Raw genomic sequence first — 13,098 nt, forward strand, 5'->3', positions numbered from 1 at the left:
ACATCACTGCCGCTGTCAGAGCGCGATCAGACCAAACGAATCGAGTGATGAATGCCGTTGGACATAGTGGTGTATTAGAGGTAAAAATGATTTTTAACCGTTGCGGTCTGTCAGTCATACAATGCATGTTAATGGGAACTCCATCTATAAGAGTAAAAAAAACATGCACAGACAAATCCAAACCCTGCGGCTCGTGATGACACATTGATGAGACACGAAACAATCAGTTTGTGTGAGAAACCGAACCGGATGTGCAGGGCAGTTAGACATAGTGGTGTTTTAGAGGTAAAAAATGATATAAATACTGTTTGGTTTCTCACATAAACCGATCGTTTCGTGTCTTAGGACATCAATGTGTATGCAGGGTTTAATTTGGATTTGTCTGTGCGTGTGTTTTTTTTTACTCTTATAGACGAAGCTCCCATTGCCATGCATTATACGACTGACAGACCGCAATGGTTGGAGTTAAAAATCATCATTTGTGTTCTACTGAAGAAACAAAGTCACCTACATCTTGGATGCCCTGGGGGTAAGCAGATAAACATCAAATTTTCATTTTTGGCTGAACTATCCCTTTAAATAGGCTAAACTAATATTCGAATATTCATTTTTTTATGAGCCGAAATATTCCAATACAATATTTAAAAAAAATGCCCATCCCTACCCTTAATGACTTTCATTGTATGGAGAGAAAAAAAAAACACTCAGACTTTATATGTTTATCAATGTCTTCCAGAAGAAATAAATGAGTAAATCACGACAGCATTTTACTTTTTGTATGAATTGTACCTTTAGGTGTTCAAAAACTTTCTGGGGCCATTATATGGAATTTGAATCACATGGATATATGATGTAGATTAATCAATGCATCCTAAAAATGTATTACCCCTGGTTCTACAAAGCAAAAATATTCTAAAAACACAACACTTCTCATGCCAAGTCAATTTGGTACTGATTTACTCTGTTTATTGTACTCGCTGCTTCTGTATGCATGAGAAATCCTCTCTTTTGCTTATGAAAGCACTCCCACTTTCCCCCTCCCTCTTTTCTCCTTCATAACTGGTAATGAGACCCTCTCTGACTCCATCTTATTAGGAAACATCTATGCCGTTTGTTGTGTGTAATTAAAACAAGGAGCGAAGGGTGCTGTGATGAATTTCCTCCACTGAAGTGTGTCCCGCCGCATGCCCACAGGCTCATCTTCTCCTAAAATGGGCTCTTGCTGAAGTTTCTGAAAGAAATTAAAGAATATTTTTTCTTATTCTTATTTAGATGTTCTCAATGTTTACTTTCATGTTACATTTTGCATGGAAATTAAGACTGTAAAGCTAAATATTGTTTGCTTTACTGGTGCTCTAATGTAATTTGGTTTTATTCATGCATATCCAATGTATTTTGACCATGGGTGTCAATTTTATTTAAAAAAATAAATAAATAAATAAAGGTAGCACACTGAAATGTTGGTTGTGACATCATGACATGGCAAAGGACTGGCTCATGAATATTAATTGGGTGCAGTATTTGCTTACATTTCAGGTTAGACTTTGAAATAAACAGTGCCACTACAATTAGAAACTACAATTAGACTTTAAAACTGTATTCAGTAGTTTGGTGCTAATTTAAAACTGTTTCCACATTAAGAAGTAAATTGTGTTTTAGTTAACGGTAGGGATGTGTCACGAGTTTATTTAATTATAGAATATCGAATAGGTTGTGTGATTAAAGGGTTAGTTCACCCAAAAATGAAAATAATGTAATTTATTACTCACCCTCATATCGTTCTACACCCGTAAGACCTTCGTTCATCTTCGGAACACAAATTAAGATAGGCCTAGTGTTCATGAAATTCAATGGCTCAGTGAGGCCTGAATTCACAGCAATGCCATTCAAACTCTCAAGGTCCATAAAGGTACTAAAAACATATTTGAAACAGTTCATGTGGTTCTATCTTAATATTATAAAGTGACAAGAATACTTTTTGTGCACCAAAAAAACAAAATAATGACTTTTCAACAATATATATATGGACCGATTTCAAAACACTGTTTCATGAAGCTTCTGAGCTTTATGAATCTTTTGTTTCGAATAAGTGATTCGGATCTCCTTTCAAACGGCTAAACTGCTGAAATCACGTGACTTTGGCACTCCATTTCACTGATTCGATCTGTAAAGCTCTGAAGCAGTGTTTTGAAATCAAAAAAGTGATCAAGCCATCGGATTTCATCAACAATATCTTAATTTGTGTTCCGAAGATGAACGAAGGTCTTACGACTGTAGAACGACATGAGTGTGAATAATAAATTACATTATTTTGGGTGAACTAACTGTTTAATGTCTTAAAAAATTCCCCATATTTTCAGTGCTAATGCGGTGGTGACGCGTTCACGTAACCAGAGGGTGGCGCGCGCTGCCAATAACGCACCTAAAAGCTGTCAATCAACTCTCAGACAACAGAAGAACCCAATGTAAAGAGAGTACTCATAATAGTTTTCTATAGTGTTTTATTTACATATATATGACTCGAGTCACCCCGTGAATGTATTTCGCCATGACGTAACCCGCACTATCTAAACGTCGGAGAGAATCCTTACGCTCATTGGCTGCCGCCATAGATATATACACAGCGACATCTAGTGTATATTTTATTATTTTATTTGTTGTTGTTGGTATTTGTTATTGTTATTGTGTAGACCTCTCTCTGAAACTTACTGGTATTGGTGTAATGTAATTTTTGTAACAATTTACAATAAGGTTTCATTAGTTAATATTACTTAACTACATTTGTTAACATGAACTAAAAAATGATTAATACTTTAACATTAACTAAGATGAAAAAATAATGTATATCTCAACATTTGCTAATACATTTTTTTAAGATCAAAAGTTGTTAATATCACTTAATAAACTGACAAAATATAAAGAAAAACGGTTAAAACAATCCTTTAAATATATGTTGCTCATTGTTAGTTCATGTCCGTTAATGCATTAACTGATGTTAATAAATGAGACCTTATTGTAGTTACATTTTTTTACCTATATATATACACACACACACACACACACACACACACACACATATACATATATATACACACACACACACACACACATAATATGTGTGTATATATATATATATATATATATATATATATATATACATACATATATATATATATATATATATATATATATAATTAATTTTTTTATACATTTCTCATAAATCATTCTAATATACTGATTTGGTGCTCAAGAAATATTTCTTTTTCTTGTTCTTATTATTAGTTGAAAATGGCTGTGTTTGAGTGTGGAAAGAGTAGAATTGTTTATTATGATTTTTTTATTGGAACAGAAAGTTCCAATAAAAATGCATGACGCACAGAGGTACGCACTTTTTGTAGCATGTTAACGTTACCGTCTGATTACACTCAACCAACTAATCTCCCTTGCTGTGGGTGTCGTGTCTGCTTGGGGCGTCATCGCTGGCGTGGGGACCACGGAGGCCGTGCAGCCTAACGATAATCATGCTGGGTTTGGTGATCTACGGCATGTGACGGCTCGAAGATTATCTAGCTGGCACAGAAGTCGTGGGCTGCGTGGAGATAAAACGTCTAAATAATTGGTTATGGTTAATGCAGCAATCTTAAAAAAAAACAGGAAATAGAAGATATTTCGGACTGTCAATCAATCTAGAATAGTTTGGGATCCTAAAGGGACTCTTAGGTGGTCATTTGAATATAAGAAGCATTAAATCAAAAAATTGATCAAGTCCATTATCTCTTATTGAAGTCCAATTTAGACTACCTTTGTTTATCAGAGACTTGGCTAAATGAAAATGTTTCTCCTGCAGTAGTTCATGTGCCCAGTTTTAATGTTTTTAGGAAGAATAGAGTAGGTTCCAAGGGAGGTGGAGTAATTATATATATAAAGTATAGTATTCAGTGTAATGAAATTCAGTGGTTAAACAGTCAGGATTTGGAATGCATTGGTTTAAATATTATTTTATCACCGCAAATGTTGTTTACTCTTACTGTAATTTATTGCCCACCCTCTTCTAATTGTAGTTTTTATAAGAATTTTGGCTAGAAAACTAACAAAGAAGAGGTTTAGCTCGTTTGCTAAGAAATGTGAATCTTTTGGGATCCCAAAAAATAAACAGGAACATTTTAAAGGTGCTGTTCAGCAGATATGATCAGGTATGATCTGCTATTGGGTACCAATCAGGAGGAAGATAGTCATATTTTCACCAAAAAATTAGAGAATATTATTACAGATTATATTTGCAAACTTAATCATTGAAAGATTAAAACATGGTCCAATGGATAAATGATGTTTTGGATTTGATGAAAGAACGGGATCAAGCCCTAAAACTTTCACTTAGAAGTAAATTGGGCCATGATAAATATCGATTTAACACGTTAAGGAATTGTGTGGTAAAGAAATTAAGAAAAGCCAAACCTGACATCTTCCTGACTATAAAAAGCAAGTGGCAATCCTAGAATTATCTGGAAAGGATAGGAACATTTTAGAAATTAAAATAAAGGGAAAGGTAATAAACAATCCAGTTGAAGTAGCAGGAGAAATTAATCATCATTTTATTGACTCCGTAGCTACTATTGCATGCAGTTTTTTATATATATTTTTTTTATATCTCTAACATGTTAAACTGATAGTCTAGTTAAATCTGATGGATAGTTTTTCTTTATATCTTTGATCATGACTAGACAGCAAAGATTGCCTAAAAAGACACTTTCTGACAGGTAACTTAGACAAACATAGATCAACATGCTGCAGCATTATTTGTTCTGGTGAAATATTAATTTGTCAATCCATTTGTTTTGAAGAGCTCGCCTAACTTGATGCATTAAACCAAGATCCCAGAGTAGGATGAGCATTAATCTGCGACATGCAGTGGTCTGAAGTCAAACTAAACTCCGGCCCATCTATCTCATGAGCTCAGTGGCAGTCTGCCGCCGTGCCATTAATCAGCGTGTCAAGTTTCATCTGGAAGTGTTGACACTCCACTCGCCCAAACGGCTGATCACACACAGTGTGTTCACAATTCCACAGGGGTAATTGCACATTTCGCAGTGGCCCTTGGTCCTGGTATGGGACTATGAAATCTCACTTTCTCTCTCGCAGTCACGCCACTATTAGTTCATCATTGTCAGCTAATGAATGCAGGCTCCTTTGTCTCTCAAAGTTTGATGAGATGACATGTAATTAATTGTGAGTTGTGCAGAATGCAGCTTAGGGAGTTTTGATGTCTGTTCAATGTCTGATATTCTTACATTGAATCATGTCCATTTTATGTGAGCACTTTATTAAAACTCACATTCAAGGATTTTTCAGAATGGCTGACCTGAAGACATATGCTGTGGTTAAATAGTCAACATGAAATAATTGAAAATTACCATGTTTACTTGTGGTCATATGTGGTGAAATATTATTGCAAAACAATTTCATCTTTGTAATTTTTCATAATAGATCTCTGACATGACTTTATTTTAACTCCTCCAACCATGTGTTTCCTTTCTGGTATATAACGTCCACTTTTCAGAATTAAGAACTAATATGAACAAACAAAGGTTAAAACAATCCTTTAAAAATATATTGCTCGTTGTTAGTTCATGTCCGTTAATGCATTAACTGATGTTAATAAATGAGACCTTATTGTAAAGTTACAGATTTTTTTTGAAAGCCTTATGCTCACCAAGGCTGCATTATTTGATCAAAAATACAGTAAAACAGCAATTTTATTAAACTGTTTTCTATTTTATATATATGTAAAATATGCAGTATCTCACAGAAGTGAGTACACCCCTCACATTTTTGTAAATATTTTATTTTATCTTTTCATGTGACAACACTGAAGAAATGACACTTTGCTACAATGTAAAGTAGTGAGTGTACAGCTTGTATAACAGTGTAAATTTGCTGTTCCCTCAAAATAACTCAACACACAGCCATTAATGTCTAAACCGCTGGCAAGTGAGTACACCCCTAAGTGAAAATGCCCAAATTGGGCCCAATTAGCCATTTTCTCTCCCTGGTGTCATGTGACTCGTTAGTGTTACAAGGTCTCAGGTGTGAATGGGGAGCAGGTGTGTTCAATTTGGTGTTATCGCTCTCACTCTCTCATACTAGTCACTGGAAGTTCAACATGGCACCTCATGGCAAAGAACTCTCTGAGGATCTGAAAAAAAGAATTGTTGCTCTACATAAAGATGGCGTAGGCTATAAGAAGACTGCCAAGACCCTGAAACTGAGCTGCAGCACGGTGGCCAAGACCATACAGTGGTTTAACAGGACAGGTTCCACTCAGAACAGGCCTCGCCATGGTCGACCAAAGAAGTTGAGTGCACATGCTCAGCGTCATATCCAGAGGTTGTGTTTGGGAAATAGACGTATGAGTGCTGCCAGCATTGCTGCAGAGGTTGAAGGGGTGGGGGGTCAGTCTGTCAGTGCTCAGACCATATGCCGCACACTGCATCAAATTGGTCTGCATGGCTGTCGTCCCAGGAGAAGGTCTTCTTCTAAAGATGATGCACAAGAACAAAGAGTTTACTGAAGACAAGCAGACTAAGGACATGGCTTACTGGAACCATGTCCTGTGGTCTGATGAGACCAAGATAAACTTATTTGGTTCAGATGGTGTCAAGCGTGTGTGGCGGCAACGAGGTGAGGAGTACAAAGACAAGTGTGTCTTGCCTGCAGTCAAGCATGGTGGTGGGAGTGTCATGGTCTGGGGCTGCATGAGTGCTGTCGGCACTGCGGAGCTACAGTTCATTGATGGAACCATGAATGAGCAGAGCATGATCCCCTCCCTTTGGAGACTGGGCTGCAGGGCAGTATTCCAACATGATAATGACCCCAAACACACCTCCAAGATGACCACTGCCATGCTGAAGAAGCTGAGGGTACCTAAACCCTATTGAGCATCTGTGGGACATACTCAAACGGAAGGTGGAGTAGCGCAAGGTCTCTAACATCCACCAGCTCCATGATGTCTTCATGGAGGAGTGGAAGAGGACTCCAGTGACAACCTGTGAAGCTCTGCACTGCAAAAAATGCTGTTCTTACTTAGTCTTGTTTTGTCTTTTTGTCTTGAAGAATGAATGTAATGCAGTATATCAGACACAGGTAATAGCCTACTCTCTCAGGCGATCTCTCTCTCACTCTCAATACTGTACAAAATTCAATGAGTTTCAATGAAGCGACTCAACGTTCCTTCGTTACTAGTTCTAAAGTGACGTTTTAGAATTAGTAACGGAGTGGCGGAAGGAAGTAGTGCTGCACAAAAGAGGGTTTTAAAGACACTTTACAATTTTGTAAAGTGTTGTTGTTCTTATTTATTTACACGCTCGTGCCGTCGAACTGTTGTATAAACGCAATATCACACTCGTAGCCGTGCGATATGGCTGTATATAAGCACGCTGTTATTACCTGCGGCCTTGTGCCTACGGACGAATCACAGCTGTGCTGATATACAGCCATATCTCACGGCTACAAGTGTGATATTGCTCATATATATATATATATATATATATATATATATATATATATATATATATATATATATATTTTTTTTTTTTTTTCTTTCTGTAATGGCAAAGCTGAATTTTCAGCAGCCCCTTGAGTATCACATGATCCTTCAGAAATCATTCTAATATGCTGATTTGCTGCTCAAGAAATATTTCTTTTTCTTGTTCTTATTATTAGTTGAAAATGGCTGTTTGAGTGTGGAAAGAGTAGAATTGTTTATTATGATTTTTTTATTTATTTATTTTTTTTTTTATTGGAACAGAAAGTTCAGAAGACTATAATTGATTTGAATTAAAAATGTTTTGTAAAATTATAAATGTCTTTAATCTTATTTTCAAGAAGTGATTGTCATTTTTGTGGTTATAATGTTACGGCTTGTTAATGCCTTTATAAAAAAAAAAGAAAAAAAAAAGACAAATTAAGTTGATCAAAAGTGAGAGTTAACTATAATGTTATAAAAGATTTATATTTTAAATAAATTGTTTTTTGAACTTTCTATTTATTAAAAAATCCTGAAAAAATAAGCATTTAAACTGTACCTGCAATTAAATAAACTGTAATTAAAAAATTCAACTGTTTTTAACATCGATCATAATAATAAGAAATGTTTTTTGAGCACCAAAACAGTATATTAGAATGATTTCTGAATGATCATGTGACACTGAAGACTGGAGTAATGATGCTGAAAATTCAGGAATAAATCATATTTTAAGATATATTCAAATAATATTTTACAATATTACTGTTTTTGAACAAAAACTGTATATTTGATCAAATAAATGCAGCTTTAGTGAGATCTTACCATCCCAAATCTTTAGAATGGTAGTGTATATATCATTTATAATAAATTAAAAGAAAATGAGCCTTATGTGAGTGTTCTTGTGTTGCCATCAGCCAATCATTGTTGTCGCTGATTAATAACGTGGCATTTACAGCTCTGGTGATTGCTCAAAAATCTCCTCACCCAGAACTGAGCATCCATGAGCACGACCACAAGCAGGTTGCGTACTGTTTGCGTACTTCCAGTCTATGCCATCTGAGCATCTGAATGAAGATAAATGCTACTTTTTTCAGGTAGATTTCTTTGGTTCACACTTTTTTTAATACAATCAAAAACACTGGAAGTGGTCGAGTTCTGTTTATAATGTGTATTTATCTGTATTTGACCAAATACGGATACACGTCTGCACACCCATTGGTATTTGCCACAGCTGCTTATTTCCATAATAGTAAAACTCAATTTTGTCAAATCACCAGGAGTGTCTGTTAGCATGTCGCCAGATATCAGTAACTCTGACTTTGGGTCACTGTACAACTGCACACCACTGTCAGTGTAGGCGTTCTTTAGAGATAAGTGAGTATGTGCACTCCTATTCCCTGTCAACACTCTAAATTCAATGCACATACATGTTGCTGCATTAATATATATGCTGTTTGATTTGAAGCTTTTGGCGCAACGAATGGCAGTTTGCAGAAAATCACACAGAGAATTAACAAGAGTTGTTGTCATTTGTATAGTAACACAAATATCCACCGGCTACAGACAGGAATATTCTGTCTACTCACGTGTCTTCTTGCCTCAGGTTGCTGTTAACCTGATTTACACAAGTCCTGTTAGATTGAGCTAAGGACTCTCATGGTGGGATCTTCCTATTCCTGAAGCCATCCATCAAATTGCCTATCGATCTGTGGCATTTGGAAAATGGACAGGATTCTGTATTCCAGACACAGGCATTCGCTTGTTTCTCTACTTTAATGGGTAAAAGTAAGAGACTGGGATCTTTACAATGACAATGATGGAGAACAGTTGTGATCAGCGGTTAGTTTAAATTGACAGTAGTGATTGGTGGCCTTCAACCCAGACTAAAATGAGCCCAATTCAAAACTCCACTGTGGCAGACTTTGATCTGCATACGTGATGCATCTTAAGTATTCGCATCATGTATGAGCACTGTATGTAGTCGCGGGAATTACCCAGGTGAGACTGATCATAGCAAAAGTGTGTGTTTGTGTCTTTAAGTGGCTCTGTCCTTTGTGCCAATGCTGTCCATTGAGTTTCTGTCTGCATGAAGATGAAACGGTAATAATGACAGCTCCCATCAATATGCTGCCCTTCAGCAAGCAGTGATGGATGAATAGCAGTATTCAGTATAATTGAGAGCTGCTACCTGGTTTCTTTAGGTTTTCTTTCTTTTCAGCAGAATTGAAACACTGCATTGGATTATGCCCACTATAAAGGCTTTTTATACTACACTTTGACCTGAGGGTTTAAACTTTTATCCTTGGGTTAAAGGGTTAGTTCACCCAAAAATGAAAATAATGTCATTTATTACTCACCCTCATGTCGTTCTGCACCCCTAAAGCCACGGTCACACTGGACTTTGAACGTGTGAAATTTCTTCGGATGCTGTAACGGTTGTGATATGACATCACGGTCTACAGCGTCTTTTTTTATAAACATGAATTCAACATATAACATATAGTAATAAATTCAAAATGTAAAAATATAGAACCTACTTGACTTTACTGCAAAAATATCATTATTTTAATTCAGCCAAGAGGCCATGCCGTGATGAATCTGTCTTCTACTGGTCTTCACGTGATGCGAATTCGCAAGTCAGAGTTCACCAAACTTGAACTTTGGAACGCAGCGAAATGCGAAATTTTTTGCACAAGCTTGCGTTTCCGGTCTGACGCATTCGCATGCGTTTGAATGGAATTCGATGGGACGAAAAGTGCAGTGTGACCGCACCTTAAGACCTTCGTTCATCTTCGGAACACAAATTAAGATATTTTTGATTAAATCTGATGGCTCAGTGAGGCCTGCATAGACAGCAATGACACTTCCTCTCTCAAGATCCATAAAGGTACTCAAAACATATTTAAAACAGTTCATGTGAGTACAGTGGTTCTACATTAATATTATAAAGCGATGAGAATATTTTTTGTGTGCCAAAAAAAAAAAAAAAAACGACTTCTTAATGATATCTAGTGATGGCCAATTTCATAACACTGCTTCTTGAAGCTTTGGAGCTTTACGAATCAAATCAGTGGATCGGAGCGCCAAAGTCACGTGATTTCAGCCGTTTGGCGGTTTGATACACGATCCGAATCACTGATTCGACACTGCTCTGAAGCAGTGTTTTGAAATCAGCCATTACTAGATATTGTTAAAAAGTCTTTTTTTTTTTTTTTTTTTTTTGGGCACACAAAAAATATTCTCGTCGCTTTATAATATTAAGATAGAACCACTGAACTCACATGAACTGATTTAAATATGTTTTTAGTACCTTTATGGATCTTGAGAGAGGAAGTGTCATTGCTATCTATGCAGGCCTCGCTGAGCCATTGGATTTAATCAAAAATATCTTCATTTGTGTTCCAAAGGTGAATGAAGGTCTTATGGGTGTGGAACGACATGAGGGTGAGTAATAAATGACATTATTTTCATTTTTGGGTGAACTAATCCTTTAAGTTTCACAATAGTCACTTTTTAATTCTAGGCTTTTTCACCCCAAAATTAAAAACATGGTGCTATTTTTGTATCATGTATGATATAATACTTATAGTAATAAAAACTTTAATAGTAATAGTTTTTGTTAATATTTTGAATTAGATTTTTTTTATGTTTGTTTTTATTTAAATGTTAAAATTAAGTAGTTTTGTGTGTGTTTGTCATTTTTATTAGTTTTGTTTTATACTAGCCCATTGCTATAATATATTTATTTGTATTATTTTCCAAATTACAAGTCACAATTCAATTATTACTTGGAGAAAGAATTATTTATTGTGATTATTGAATTAATTATTTAATTATTATTATACAACGGTTTGTTCCTATCCTTGATTCTGATTGGTCAATAGCTGTGTTTTATTCATGATAAAACACGGCTATGACTGCTTCACCCAACGGTTCTGTGTATCACTACACAACAACCTTAGCAACCACTCTTAGCAACATAAACTGCATGTTCTCAATTGATATTGTTCATTGAAGCTTACTGTATTATGTAGAAGAGTATTGTGAGAAAGAGATCGAGTGAGCAAGTTTATTACTTGCACTCAGATTTAGCATTTTCCTTCAGGTCAGTCCTATGTTCATAATAAAAAAATCATCTTGTCCTTTTAACATTTGGGGGTTTTCCCGTGACAGCACTAGTCAAAGCATTTGTCAGTTGTGCCTTGTTCCGTTTTCAAAACAATTCAGTCTTTTAATATATGTCTTTTCAATATAAAAATCTTCACTACTGACTGACACACTCATAAAGACAGTCTTTGCTGCCATCTAATGGCGTGAAAATATATAACTCTGTTGCTGTTCACGGTCAGGGACTATTTTTTTCTGGCGGAAGGAAGGCTTTTAGAAAAACTTTACCTTATGAAAGCTGCATTTATACATATTTTTTGGCTTTAATATTTGTATTGTTTGGTAACCATTTGATAAAAGCAATAAGGTACTCGAGGGTAGTTCTGTATTGTGAATAAGTCACGGCTGAAGGTGTTGCAGGCACTCCGCTTCGCGTCTTCACGTCGCCTAACAACACCCTTCAGCCTTGACTTATTCATTAATTATTATATAACATTTAGTTCCAGATTCAGTTTAGTTCTCAGATTTAAAAAAAAAAAAAAAAAAAAAAAAACACCATTACAGTGTGTTATGCAACAGTTATTTCTGCTCTGACTTCGTTTGGAGCTATTTTTGTTTACAGAGAAAAAATTGACAAAGTAACTGGCAACATTGTGCTTGGAATGTAATTTACTCTATATTAACTTCTTGTTCATTTAACTGTTGTATAATATCAATATCACACTTGCAGTCATGTTACTGTTCTGAATATCAGCACAGCTGTGATTAACTGGTGCTGGTGTCATTTGGGCTTTTCACACTTGAAATAGTTAACCCTGGGATATTCTAAACCCTGGGTAAACGGTATCCTGGGTTATCCTACTTCACGTTTCACACTGCTCATAATTTACCTGCGGTTAACAATTAATTCGGGGTATTCATAAGCTAGCGTTTCACATTGTATAATCCTAAACCCTGGGTTAACATTCTTATTTGCATATTTGTAGTGTCATTGATTGGATAAACACAGCACACAACCTGTTTACATAGCTCTAGCATTGCACATCCTCGTATTGCTGACTGTACTATGGAGTTTATACTGAAGGGACAATTCGGACTAGATAAGAATGAAACGGTCTCTTCTTCACTCAAATTGGCACATTTTCTGTCAGCATTTGATATTTTTCCTCTCAAATGCTGAATTTACTGTTCATATACAATGCACAGTGTTTCAGTGACTGTCCAAAGCAGGCAAATATTGAGTACATGATTGGTTGTCTGTTGCTAAGCGTCTAGCTGTAAAATTCTAACACTGCATGCATAGTTTCACACTGTACAAGTTTGGCACCGCAATGCGCAATGCTAAATTAAAGTGTGTAATGTTCCTTTACCCAGGGTTAAAAGTGGTGTGTAGAACGACGATAACCCAGGGTTAAGTGCAGTGTGAAAACCCTTTTTGGTACCTTTTTATAAAAGCAATAAGCCACTCA

The 13,098-nt window shown here is 35.9% G+C and overlaps 1 long non-coding RNA gene across 1 annotated transcript; it reads right to left on the bottom strand.

Moving 5' to 3' along the window:
- Positions 1 to 1,094: 1,094 nt before the first annotated feature.
- Positions 1,095 to 10,245, bottom strand: LOC125266139. The gene is made up of 3 exons (XR_007184449.1): positions 10,060 to 10,245; positions 9,880 to 9,949; positions 1,095 to 1,231 (listed from the first exon to the last, which is right to left on the bottom strand). It is a non-coding gene; the product is annotated as an uncharacterized LOC125266139 (long non-coding RNA).
- Positions 10,246 to 13,098: the final 2,853 nt, after the last annotated feature.

Source organism: Megalobrama amblycephala, linkage group LG4 (assembly GCF_018812025.1).
Source record: "Megalobrama amblycephala isolate DHTTF-2021 linkage group LG4, ASM1881202v1, whole genome shotgun sequence".
Classification (NCBI taxonomy): Eukaryota; Metazoa; Chordata; class Actinopteri; order Cypriniformes; family Xenocyprididae; genus Megalobrama; species Megalobrama amblycephala.